This window comes from Panthera uncia, unplaced genomic scaffold (assembly GCF_023721935.1).
Source record: "Panthera uncia isolate 11264 unplaced genomic scaffold, Puncia_PCG_1.0 HiC_scaffold_286, whole genome shotgun sequence".
NCBI lineage: Eukaryota > Metazoa > Chordata > Mammalia > Carnivora > Felidae > Panthera > Panthera uncia.
The window spans coordinates 39251-52551 of NW_026059414.1; positions in this window are offsets into that span (position 1 = coordinate 39251).

Below are 13301 nucleotides of genomic sequence, written 5' to 3' on the forward strand. Positions count from 1 at the left end.
TCACTGCCTGGTAGCTTTAGGTACAAAATATGTTCTCTGAGAAATTTACTGTTGGGTCTATAGAGGCTGCTACAAGGTGTAAATTAGGTGTAAATTAACCTCCAACATCTGAGAATTGGGAGATTTCACAGAATTCTTTCCTGGAGAAGCTAGAAGGAGTAGCCACAGCAAGACCCCATGTTCTCCCAGTGACAGTCGCCTGAACCAGAGAAGAAGCTGCCTTCTTAAGAGGACAGTAGCTGACACATCCAAGAAGGGATTAATATCCCAAATATATAAAGAACTTGCACAAATGGATACACACACACACACACACACACACACACACACACACACACCTTTAAAAATGGACGGAGGACTCAAATAGACATTTTTCCAAAGACGACATCCAGATGGCCAATGGACACATGAAAAGATGCTCAACATCAATCATCATCAAGGAAATGCAAAACCACAATGAGGTAGCACCTCACACCTGCCAGAACGGCTAGAATCAAAAACACAAGAAACAAGTGTGGGAGAGGACATGGAGAAAAAGGAACCCTTGTGCACCATTGGTGGGAATGCAAACTGGGGCAGCCATGATGGAAAACAGCATGGAGGTGCCTCAAAACATTAAAAAGAGAATTACCCTAGGATCTAGGAATCCCAATACCCAAAGAATACAAAAACACTGATTCAAAAAGATAGATGCACCCCTGTGTTTATTACAGTGTTATTTACAATAGCCAAAATATAGAAGCAGCCCAAGGTCCATCCATAGGGACATCCATACCCAGCCATAAAGAAGGAGATTTACAACAATACAGGTAGATCTAGAGGGTATAACATTGAATAACAGAAGCCAGTCAGAGGAAGACAAATACCATATGACTGCACTCAAATGTGGAACTTAAGAAATAAAACAAATGAGCAAAGAAAGAGACCAAGAAATAAACAATTACATACAGAAAACAAAATGGTGGTTGCCAGAGCGAGATGAGGATGAGGGTAAAATAGTAAAGGGGATTAAGGGTACACATTTTTCAAGTTTATTTATTTTGAGACAGAGAACATACACACATGTGAGCAGAGAGAGAGAGAGAGAGAGAGAGAATCCCAAGCAGGCTCTGTACTATCAGTGACAGCCTGATGTGGGTCTCAATCCCCTGAACCAAATGGTGAGATCATGACCTTAGCCAAAATCAAGAGTCTGACACCCAACCGACAGAGCCACCCAGGTGCCCCAAGGGTATACTTATTTTGATGAGCACTGAGAAATGTATAGAATTGTTGAATCATTATATTGTACATTTGGAACTAATATAACACTGTATGTGAATTATACTTCAATAAACAATAAAATAAAATATCTTTATGGCAAAAGAAACACACACAAAAATACAGGACAGCAGCCTTCATTTTCCCTTATGTCCCACTTTCTTACAGCCAGCCAGCAGAATTCAGCTGGGCTTTGGGTTGACAGACCTCAGGACTGGGGCAGGTTTATTGGACATTGATATTTGAATCTCATTGGCTGGGAGAGCAAAAGGCCAAAGAAAGTTATTTTGTAGATGTATGGTCACTGAAAACTATCCTCCCTAGAAAGTGCAAGGGAGAGAGAGAGAGAGAGAGAGAGAGAGAGAGGAAGAAAGGAAGGAAGGAAGGAATGAGGGAGGGAGGAAAGGAAGGATGGAAAGAAGGAAGGAGGGAGGGAGAAAGGAGGGAGGTAGAAAGGAAGGAGAGAAGGAGGGAGGGAAGGAAGGAAGGAAGGAGGGAGGGAAGGGAGGGAGGGAGGAAGGAGGGAGGGAAGGGAGGGAAGGGAGGGAGGGAGGAAGGAAGGAAGGGAAGGAGGAAGGAGTAAAGCAAGGAAGAAGTGAAGAAGAGAAGGAGGCAGGGGAGGGAGGGAGGGACTAAAGACAGAAGCAAGCGAAGCTGGAAAGCTGTTTCCGTTGACTCTCTAAGAGCACAAATTCGGGTGTGTAGCAACTTCATCATTCACTTCTCCTCTTGTGATCTGTATAGGGACTGATGACTTTTTAATATTTTTACCCCAGGTGTGTATTGTGTGTATTTTCATTCTTAGCCTTGTTTTCTCTGGTGTAGATTCCCTCATGTTTAAACTAGCCCTGCCCACAGGAAACACAGTGTGAGGTATAATACCCAAGTTTAAATTATCTAGCAACCGTGTCAAAAAAGGAAGAAGAAACAGATGAACTTAATTTTAACAATTTATTTAACTGAGTATACAAAAATACGATCATGCCAACATGTGTCCTGTGTAAAAATATATTAAAGAGACGTGGTGCATTCTCCTCTTCACACGCAAATCTCAGAACCTATTGCGAATTTTACCCTTACGGCACATCAGTGTGGACCAGCCACATGTCAGGGGCCCAGTGGCCACATACACCGGACAGCATGGCTTCTCACCAGTGACAACCCTCCCGGCCACCTCATCTCCAAATCTCACGGTCACGTGAGGCTCCAGGAGCAAGATCCCAGTAAGTCCGGCTGATCTCGTGGATGGTGTAGAAATCCCACCAGCTTTGCCCCAGGGATCACGGAGGTGAGTCCGGGGAGGTCTCCCCGGACCTCCCCGGACTCCAGGGGCCCTCTGAGGAAGCTGGCCATTCAATTATTTTCCTTCTACTTGTTGCCAATAATGCTCAGATTCTTGAGAAATAACCCGACACATACTAAAAGCTTGTCTTTGGGGGATTGCCCTGACCAAGTGACCAAACTCCAAGTCCCAAAGGAGGAGGGCCACGAACCAGGAGGGTATATCAGAGGATGACTGGGGAGCAGGTGCTCAGCGGAGTGCTCCCCACTCTGTGCCCCACTTGCACCTGCACCCCTAAGGGGAGGATCCCATCTCTGTTCTTTCACTAACCCTTCACTCATGCAACAGCCCCACACTGATGCAGACACAGTGCTGAGCCCTCCAGATACCAAAGCAGGATTTGAAGTGTGGCCGGAGTGAAACATGGTAGATGTGCCTGACAGCACGAGTCCATCCCACTCTTGAGTGTGAATTTCCATTGCAGTGACATGAATTACTCCCTCTTTAGTAGCTTAAACCACATGTTTATTATCTCACCATTACCACAGGTCAGAGGTCTGGGTATGAGCGAGGTGGGTCCTCTGTGCAGGATCTCCCCAGCTGAGATCAAGGAGCCGGAAGTCTGATTCTCACCTGAGGCCTGAGACCATCTTCCGGGTTCACCAAGGTTGTTAGCAGAGTTTAGCTCCTTGTGGAGGTGGGACCGAGGTCCCCATGCTCTTGCTAGCTGTTGGTTAGTGACTGCAAAGCCACCTGTGGTTCCTTTCCAGGTGACCCCCTTAGGAAGTCCACAACAGGGATGGTTGCCTTCCTCCAGGTGAGCAGAGGTACACCTCTTGAACTTGTTTACTTTCTTTCCAAAGTCCTTCTGATTAGGTCAGGCCCACCCAGGATCATCCCCCTCCCGATCAACTCAAAGTCAACTGATTCGAAATGTATTCAGGGGAGTGATGTCACAGTCACAGGCTCCTCCCACACTCAAGGGGAGGAAATTGTCCAAATGTGTTCCCAGGGGGTGAGTTTCTTGGCGACCATCTTAGAATCCTTCCACCCCATCTTGTAAACATGCTTCTTTACATCAACAATATAAAAAGCATCACCCTCTCTGTGGTAAGAACCATTTTATTAATAATTCTGATCTTTTAGGGTATCTCTATTTTCTGGGTAAGAAAATCAAGACAGAGAGGAGAGAAGGTTGTATCACTACTGGACATTGGTGGAGCCACATTATGAACTTGGTCTTCTTTTAACAGCAAAGCCTTGGAAGAGCCCCTCATGCCACATTGGACTGTAAGTGCTATTATTTTTCCGGAATTTTCCTAATGGGCTCCCTGAGGTTCAGAGACACAATAAATATAAGCTCCTATATTATTTTTCTGTTGGCACACGACAAATTACCCTAAAACTTAACAGCTTAAAATAATACACAGGGGCGCCTGGGTGGCTCAGTCAGTTAAGGATCCGACTTCACCTCATATCATGATCTCATGGTTCATGAGTTCGAGCCCCATATCAGGTTCTGTGCTGACAGCCCAGAGCCTGCTTCGGATCCTCTACCTCCCTCTCTCTCTGCCTCTCTCTCTCTCTTCCAAAAATAAATAAGCATTAACTAAATAAATAAGTAAATAAATAAAACAAATATTATGTCACAGGTTTGGGGGTCAGGAACCCAGATGTAGTTGATGTTGGTAACAATCACATCACTGGTTGGGGCCACACTCATCTCAAGGTTTGGCTGGAGAATGACCCCATTTCTGGCTCACTCCCAAGGTCATTAGCACAATTCATTTCCTTGTGGGCCTATGGACTGAGGGCTGAGTTTCTTGCTGGCTGTCACATAGAGGCCTTCCTCTGGCTCCTGGACACATAGGCCTGACCATAGGGAAGCGCACGGCACAGCAGATACCTTCGTTACAGAAGACAAGTTAAAGAGCAAGAGGGTTCCAGCAAGACGGAAATCACAATATTTGATAACCTAGTCTCAGAACCGACATTCCATTGCTTCTTACATATTCTATTGGTGGAAGAAAATCTGGCCCACACCCAAGTATAAGGGGTAATAGCAGAATCCTAAACACCAGAAGGTAAGTGTCATGGCTGGGGGTAGAGGGGGCGTATTTAAGAAGCCACCTACCACAGTCCCTAATAGCTGGGATGGTCCCCATCAACATAGGATCATCAAAATGTTGAGGATCCCTGGGGATTAAACCTTCCCTTTTCCTCCATGAATTAGGCAGTTTTGTTATAAAACCATGCTGGACACATAAATAAAATTAAGTGAAACCACTGAGGAAACCCTCCCATCTCCAAGTGCTATGGAGAAGAGTCATAAAATGTCTTGGCTTTCATTCCCACAGTCCAACTTTGCTGCAGGTGATAAACTCAGGCAGGAAGCAAGTAAAGCAGACAGTGATAATTCCTACAATCGTCAGCCAGCCTACACAGACCCCGAGTATGATGAGCCCTGCCATGTCCTCATTCTAAATTCCTTCCGGGCGGCCACGGGAATGAGGACCGCAGGGTAGATGTGGAACATTTAGTTTATGTACAGTACCTCTCCCAAAGTCAATACATGCCTAGGCTAGTGCTCTGATTTATAATCCAATGTTTGTTTTCATGATCTCCATATATTCTACAAAGTTCTCCCAAACTCCTTCCTGGGATGGTTCGCAGGGATTTGCCCCATTTCTAAAGAGTTTTTGTTTCACTTTGATAAGCCTCTCCCGTGTAGCATCCGGGAGGAGGAGTGGCCGCTGCTAGTGGGCACTTATCCTAAGAGGCATCTCAGCCAGGCACCAACAGACCACGCTCCTGGCCTCCCCCACACCTGCGGGCTCGAGCAGGACCCATATTGCCATCTCCACCTCATATTCATCTGGACAATGTACTGCTGACCCATGGATTTTCCCCTCACTTCATTCTACCGTTTCTAAAACCTACCCTTAGACATTCTGTTGCTCAGATGAAAATTCCCTCTCTGATCAATATTGCCCACTCAATATCTTACCCAGCAGATTCTCATCACATCAAAGATGAAAGAGAGCTTAAGGCACTTTTTTTCTCAACATGTGGTCCAGGGACTGACTGCATCAGAATCACCTGGCCAGCCTGTTAACAAGGCTGATCTCCGCATCCCTCCACAGATCTTTGGAATTCTAGCTGGTGTTGAGCCCAGGTGATTTGCACACAGCCCCCACTTTGAGAGCTACCGCCTTAGATCTCATTGACTCAAGAGGTTCTCAGATGCAGGTGCACATTAGAATCAGGGGGGATGCTGTGGCACACTATCGGCCCCTGTGCTGCGTCCCCAGGGGTTCTGAGTTCATTGATCTAGGCGGGCCCCGGGCAGCCACACTCTGTGAATTATCAGTCTCCCACCCTCATCTTATAAGTGAGGAAGCTCAAGCTCCAGAATAAAAGGCAACTTGCCCAAGCAGTTAGCTAAAAAAAAAAAAAAAAAAAATTCAGGACTCCAACCCAGGTCTAATGGATTCCAAAGTCTATACTCTTTTTACTGCTCTATGAGACCAGTCTGATGGTAAAAGGCACTTCCTAATCTCCAAGGGAACTCAAATGTTGGGGAAGTTAAGAGACCAACAAACAGAAGGTAGATCATGGTTTGCCTTCTGTGAGCAGAATTTTATCCCACAGTCAGACTATTTGGGAGAAGGGCTTTCCGCATAATGTCAGCCTACTGCATATTCTTTCCGTTGCCGTTACGGATACACAATCAGATGGTCTCAACAAAGGCAACAACCAATGTGAGGAGTGGGGAATCTACTAGGTCTCACGTTCAGGCACGCCTGATTCTAAGAGTAGGCATGGCTTTCTTCACGTCTTGGCTCTGTTGTACATTACATTTAGCCCTTTATAGTTTTTCATACTTCAAATTGGCTCCCTCCATTTGCTGGCATAATTGCCATCTGGCGGCCTCAATCCCATATTGCTTTGGCTTAGAAAACCCAGAGAAAGTCAGGTGTTCTTTCTCATAGGGACAGGGTGGCAAAGACCAAGGGAAAGCCAGGAAGGATTCTGATTGGTCCTCCTTGGACCAATCACTTTACCTGGTAGGGATGGGACTGATTGGCCAGATTTGAATGAGTGTCCTCTTAGGGATTTCCATCCTTAAGATATAAGAGATACCCCTCCACTGAACAGAAGTCTGATGTTGCCCAAAAAGGAAAAAAAAAGCTACTGGTGACTGCATATTGTAGTCCATGGCCTTGAATTACAGCCCTGGGGATGATGGCATCATTAAAATGAAAACTTCATCCCAGCTGCGAACCAGGCAAACACTAGAATCCTTTCCCTTCCCAAACTTTTCCAGTCTGTGCTAGCGTAACTGGGAACGAAACACTGCAAAGTAAGACTCCAAAGCATAGTTGAAATTTAATTTTCTCAACATAACCATGACTGTAGCTGTTAGGAGTAAGCATTTCCCCCCTCCCATCTCGGAAAGCGCTAAGCTAATTTTTGAAACCTTGAAGAAATGAAGACCACAAACATTGCCCATCCCGAAATCACTCTTTTTTAGTTTGGCTGCCTGCTGAGCTAATGACCCACTGACTGGGTTTTAGGCTTTTTGAAAGCCGAGTGCTAACATCAAACTTACATCTCAGAGATAGCAGCCTGTCTCTAATGAATTTTTTATTTGTTTACTCATTGCTTCTCTGGGATATAAAAGTAACACTCATCTTTTTAATATTAAAAATAAAACTTTAAATCAGGGCCTAGTCCAATGCCAAACTGTTTAAATTTCACTACATCCAAGACCATTTCACTTCTGGAGAAATCACACTCTGAAATAAAGGAAGACGGTACTATGGGGAAAGAATGACATGCCATATGTATGTTCTTCTTCTTTTTTAAAATCCTTTTGCGAGCATTGAGGTAAATTATTCATGTCAAACTGTGTACTGTACATCATGTGAGTTTCAGGAACACATCCACTGAACAGCCGTGCTCTCTTCCTCAGCTCTCAAAGACTTCATACTGCTCTCTTCTCTGCCCTGGAAGCCTGGTGTGTTTACTCTAGGGGGTTTAGGAACTGTCAATAGAAGAAAGCGCCATGCGGAGAGATGTGGAGGGGGAGTGTCCAGATGCCGCTCAAGGGAAGCCTTGCACCCAGGGGCTGCTCAGATGGCCAAGGGTGTGTTCAGCTAAACTTGTATTGGGTTTACTTGCCTTCCACATGCACTGGGAAAAAATGATATACAATAAATAAAATACAACTGGATGCAGGAAGACCCGCCAGGATATTGGATTGACTAGAGGGACCGGAAAGCAGATCAGTGATGACACAGGCCAAAATGAGAGTGGAGGGGGACAGAGAGGGGATGCACAGGGACACCAGGAAACCCTTGGGGGTATTGGATAAGTTCAGTGTCTTTATCTGGGTGATGGTTTCAGTAGTATATCATGTGTCAGAACTGTTCAACCTGTATCTTTGTGTGTGGTGCATTTTATATTGCTTATGCATCAATAAATCTATAAACCCAAACATGCATGCGATCTGGAGTCATAGTAACTGATTCTTTGGGGTTCCTGGACTCAAGTTTTTTTTTAAATGCTTATATATTTATTTTGAGTGTGTGTGTGTGTGTTTGTGAGAGAGAGAGAGAGAGAGAGAGAGAGACACACACACACCAGGGAAGGGTCAGAGAGACAATCCCAAGCAGGCTCTGTACTGTCAGTGCAGAGCCTGACATGGGGCTTGATCCCACAAACCATGAGGCCATGACCTGAACCAAAATCAAGAGTCAGGTGCTTACCAGACTGAGCCATCCAGGTGCTCCCCACCGACCCAATTTTAACCTGTGTGTGTGTGTGTGTGTGTGTGTGTGTATGTGTGTGTGTTTGCATGTCTGATTCTCAGACACCAGCAGGGTGTCCTATGATTGATCTCAATTCTGACCCTGTCTACCTGGAGAGAGCATCAGAGTCCACAGGGAAAAGTGTCAGTTCCATGAGACTACCCCCCACTTGAGGTGCCAGTCACAAGTCCAAGTAGTTTTGTGTGCTTTGATCAGGTGGCTCTAAAGCAAAGGTTCCCATGACTCCTTCCTTGGGTTTAAGTGGTTCAGAGAACTCAGGAAAACCGTTTACTCCCTAGATTCCTGATCTACCACAAAGGATACTAAAACACACAAGTCAACAGCCAGATGCAAAGACACATATTGGCAAGTTTCTGAACAAAGGAGCTTTAGTCCTCATGGAGCCTGGGATCTGACAGGATGGCCCATGGAAGCATTCTGGAAGCAATGCAGAGGCTCCCTGAAACCCCTCTTTTGGGTTTTTATAAGAAGACTTCATCACATAGATATGATTGATGACCTTACTGGCCACCAGTGATTGGTTCAACCTCCCCAGAAACCAGGCGGGGGGGAGTGAAAATTCCAACTTTGTATTCATGGTTGTTTCCCCTACAATCAGCCCCCATCCTCTGATGTTTCTAAAGGTCACCTCATTAGCATACACCCCCTTGTGGTGGAAAGGGGCTTATTATGACCAACCGAACCCCTCTTTCACCTCTATGGCTCTGCAATGTTTTCAGGAACCAAAGTTAAGAGACCAAATAGCCATGACAAATGCACTGTGGTCATCTGAATGACTATCTCATATATATTTATGCATTTCTTATAATTTTTTTTCTTATAAATTCCAATATCACACTGGGCTTTGCATCCCGAGTGTGCTTATCAGTCCTGTAACCATGCATATGAAACTTTGTCTCTGAGCCTCAGTTTCCTTATCAGAAAATGGGGATATTAACTATTTCATGGAAGTGTTGTGAAAATCAGGAAGATGATGGAAGTCCTGATGTTCATACAAAGAAACACTAAAAAAAAAAAAAAAAACAGTATAAACCACTGCTTAATTTAATATACCTCTCGGGCGCCTGAGTGGCTCAGGTGGTTAAGTGTCTGACTTCAGCTAAGGTCATGATCTCACTGTTTGTGAGTTCGAGCCCCACGTCGGGCCCTGTGCTGACAGCTCAGAGGCTGGAGCCTTCTTCAGATTCTGTGTCTCCCTCTCTCTCTTCCCCTCCCCCACTTGCACTCTGTCTCTGAAAAATGAATAAACGTTAAAAACATTTTTTTTAATTTAATATGCCTCTCTCTTCTTCTCTCTTTCTCCCTCCTGACCCCTCCCCCTCCCCAATTCACCATAACGTATGTATATTTCCCCACATCTCTGCTGGGGATGCTTTTCATCATCATGGTCCCTAAAGGTCAAAGGATTTCATAATAATGCGAATCCAGCCCTGTTAATGTATTGGTACTAACACTGATGGAGAGCAGCTTGGCCGGGAATGTCCCCACACATGGTACACACCTCTGTTTGCATAATCTTTTTGGACTTCTACAGTGTGGCATTAAACAAATGCCCCTACTCTGAACCTACTCCAAGGCATAGAAGTCTTTACCAGAATGGGAAAGGCTCCCTAGAACGACCCACAGGCAGGCTTTTTATAGAATCCGATTACACCACCCTCATTCAGGCACAAATATACTGCTGTCTTAAAATTTCACAAAGTGGCTAGCTAAGTATGGCATCTTGGAATAAGATTGTTCACTCTGTTTGAAGTAAAAACGTATGAATAAATGATAACATGCTCACCCGGACTTGCTCTTTAGTAAGATCTGCTCAAACAACATATGCCCAGTTCAGATGGGATCGAACAAACACAGCGGTTCAAGGCAGATATCTCGGAGTCTGAGGTATCACACGTGATATCCAGGTTCTCCCTCTCCCTCCCTGGGTGACTGTGGGGAAGCCATCTCACATTCACAAACCTAAGATTCATCATGTGGGCACACGGGGAAATGACAGAAGCTATGGCAACAATCAAGTAATAGAACAGAAAACCGTTCGGCCCCTGAAGTACAGACCCACGCCACAGGCTCCCACCGATCTATTTGCTGCTTTTAGGAGTGTGACCAGGGGCCAGTGTGAATCTGGGGACACATGTTCATGGGTTCCTCTTCCAAAACAGGCTATCATTGTGCTCTTACAAAGCTGGATCACTTTCCAGGAAGTCCTGCCCAAGTGGCATCAAGGCCCTACTAGAACAATAACTGTTCCCAGCAAGGCACCGCTTGTTACCTCCACATGTTGTGACAGCAACAGCCCAGGTGCTACACGAAAGTAAAGCAGGACAGCGTGGGCCAAGAAGCCACACAGGGCAATAAACATTAAAAAAAATAATAAAAATTAAAAAGGGAGGCACCTGGGTGGCTCAGTCAGTTGAGCACCCGACTTCCACTCAGGTCATGATCTCATAGCTCATTGAGTTCGAGCCCCACATCAGGCTCGCTGCTGTCAGTCAGAGCCCACACCAGATCCTGTGTCCCCCTCTCTCTCTACCCATCCTCCCCCAAAATAAATGAACATTAAAAAAGAAGAAGAAGAAGAAAAAGAAGCCGCCGCCACCGCCACAAAGGGCAAAACCAGTCTTTCTTGCACTGGAGCATGGGCTTCTCCTTCCGTAGCACCCTTCCCTTCCCCGGCAGGAAAGGCAATACTACAGTCCCTTGTGCTCATGTGTTTACTCAAGTGGTGAGCCCACACTGGCCAACCACAACCCTCCACGGTCCCATCACTGTGTGTAAGCCAGCATAACCGCAGATAGGTGAAAGAGAAGACGCTCCAAACAATTATTTAAACGCTCTACAAATGTCCTAACATGAACCTTTCACCTATTTCCTCCAAGTACCTATTGTCTTTATAATATCTGACAGGCGATGCTGGGTGTGTGATCTTTCCTGAGTTCAAGCTCTTGCTTTGGGCTCCCATTGGATCAGGTGTCACATCGTGGCTCTCCCACTATGGCCCTCGGTGATCCTAGGGACACCACCCCACTTCAAGAAGCTGAGTTTCATCACAGTTGAAATGGGATAAACAAGACCACATACACCACAGCCTGTGGCGAGTATTAATTGAAACAAGGGGTAAAGTCTTTAGCCCTATGTTTCACCCACACCTGGGATCCAGCCAAACCTTTTGTTATCGCTGTTATGATTATTTATGTTCCAGATACTTTTCACCTGCCTGATAACTTTGGTGGTTTGGGTTGGAGGGACTCCAACAGGAAAGAGGTGGCCTTGACATTCCTGCCATGAGAGGAGAAAGGGCAGGTTGAAGTTTTGAGTGATCCAGCTCATTCAATATGTACATTTTTTTCTGGCTCCCTAGCCTGGCTTTCCACTGGGACAATGTTTTGCTCCTGACAAATTTCCGAATGTAATAGGGAAAAAAGAAAAAAAATTGTACATATTGTTGCTGAAAAAAAATGAAAGATTTCATTGAAAGCCTGGGGGCATTTCAGAACCAATGTAATCAAATCCATGTCTCTGCGTGACGATGAGAGTATTTGAGATGTATTGTGGGTTGGATGGGTGGCTATGGGGACAAAAAAAATACTACATAATTTGAAGAGCTCTGTCTGTCTCATATGCCATTTTCACATCTCATGTTGAGACTCTCTCCTTCTTAAAACTTGGCCATACATTTTTCTGAACCTCTGTACTTGACAGAAAACCCAGAAGAATAGCACTTACTGCTCAATTTCCATCTGAATGATGAGGAGAAAAGTCATGGAATCTCACCACAAGTGATGCGCCACTTGCCTCTCAAAGACTGTTTCCTTATCTGAGAAATGGGGAGAGTAATGATGCCTACCTCATCGGGAGTTTTAGAGAAGCAAAAGAGACATTCCATAGGGAAATGTTTTGTGCGTGACACAAACTGAGTGTAGGATACCTTAGCCATTACTATTATCAGGAGTGAGCAAAAAATCTCAGAACAACTCATGGCAATACTACTGATCTTGTTTAGTCATGATAACACGCATTTGATGAAGGCGAGTTTTACCAGAAGAAAAATGATCACAAGCCCTTGAAGAAGAGCACACAGCCAGGACTACAGTGCTCTTGGGAACATCCAGGAAAAGATGTCCCACCCTCAATCACCTGATGCTGATCCATGGGTCCAAGAGGTCAAACCTATGTTGTTCATTGAACAGATGTTCTGGTTGGCTTCGCAGATAGAGAAGCACCAAAAGAATATCAGAAAGGTTTCTGGGAATATTCACAAAGCAATCATCACTTATGACAAGGCACATGCCTCTCCTAGATTGCCAGGAAGATGTCTAATGCCAGTCAGTGCTGGACAATTGGCTTCTGGAGTCCCTTCATTTCTCAAGCAAGTATGTTAACATTTAAGGTGACATTGTCGGTAGACTGTGTGGCTTGGTGAGTGACAAAGGACATCGCACTAAAAAATATACAGCTAACATCAAAGTTAAAAGTGGACATTCAACGCTTACCTCCTAAGATTAGGCAAAATAAAAGGATGTCTGTTTCCATCACTTCTATACAACATCATGTTAGAGGCCTTAACAAGTGCAATAAGGCAAGAAAATAAAATAAAGAGTTCAAAAGGAAGAAGTAAAACTATTCACAGATGACAGGATTTTGCACGTTTAAAACCCAAAAGGATCTAACAAAAAAAATTGTTAGGACCAATAAGTAAATTTGCCAAGCTGTAGAAGACTAAGTTAACATACACAAATCAATTGTTTCTCTGAAAATCAGAAAGGAACTGGGAAAAATATCATTTGCAAAATCACTCAAAATGTCAAGTACTTATAGACTTGACAAAAAATGTGCACTGAAAATTGTAAGATATTGCTGAGAAAGATTACAGAAGACTGAAAATATGGAAACAGTGCAGTCAGTATTCATATATCAGAAGACTC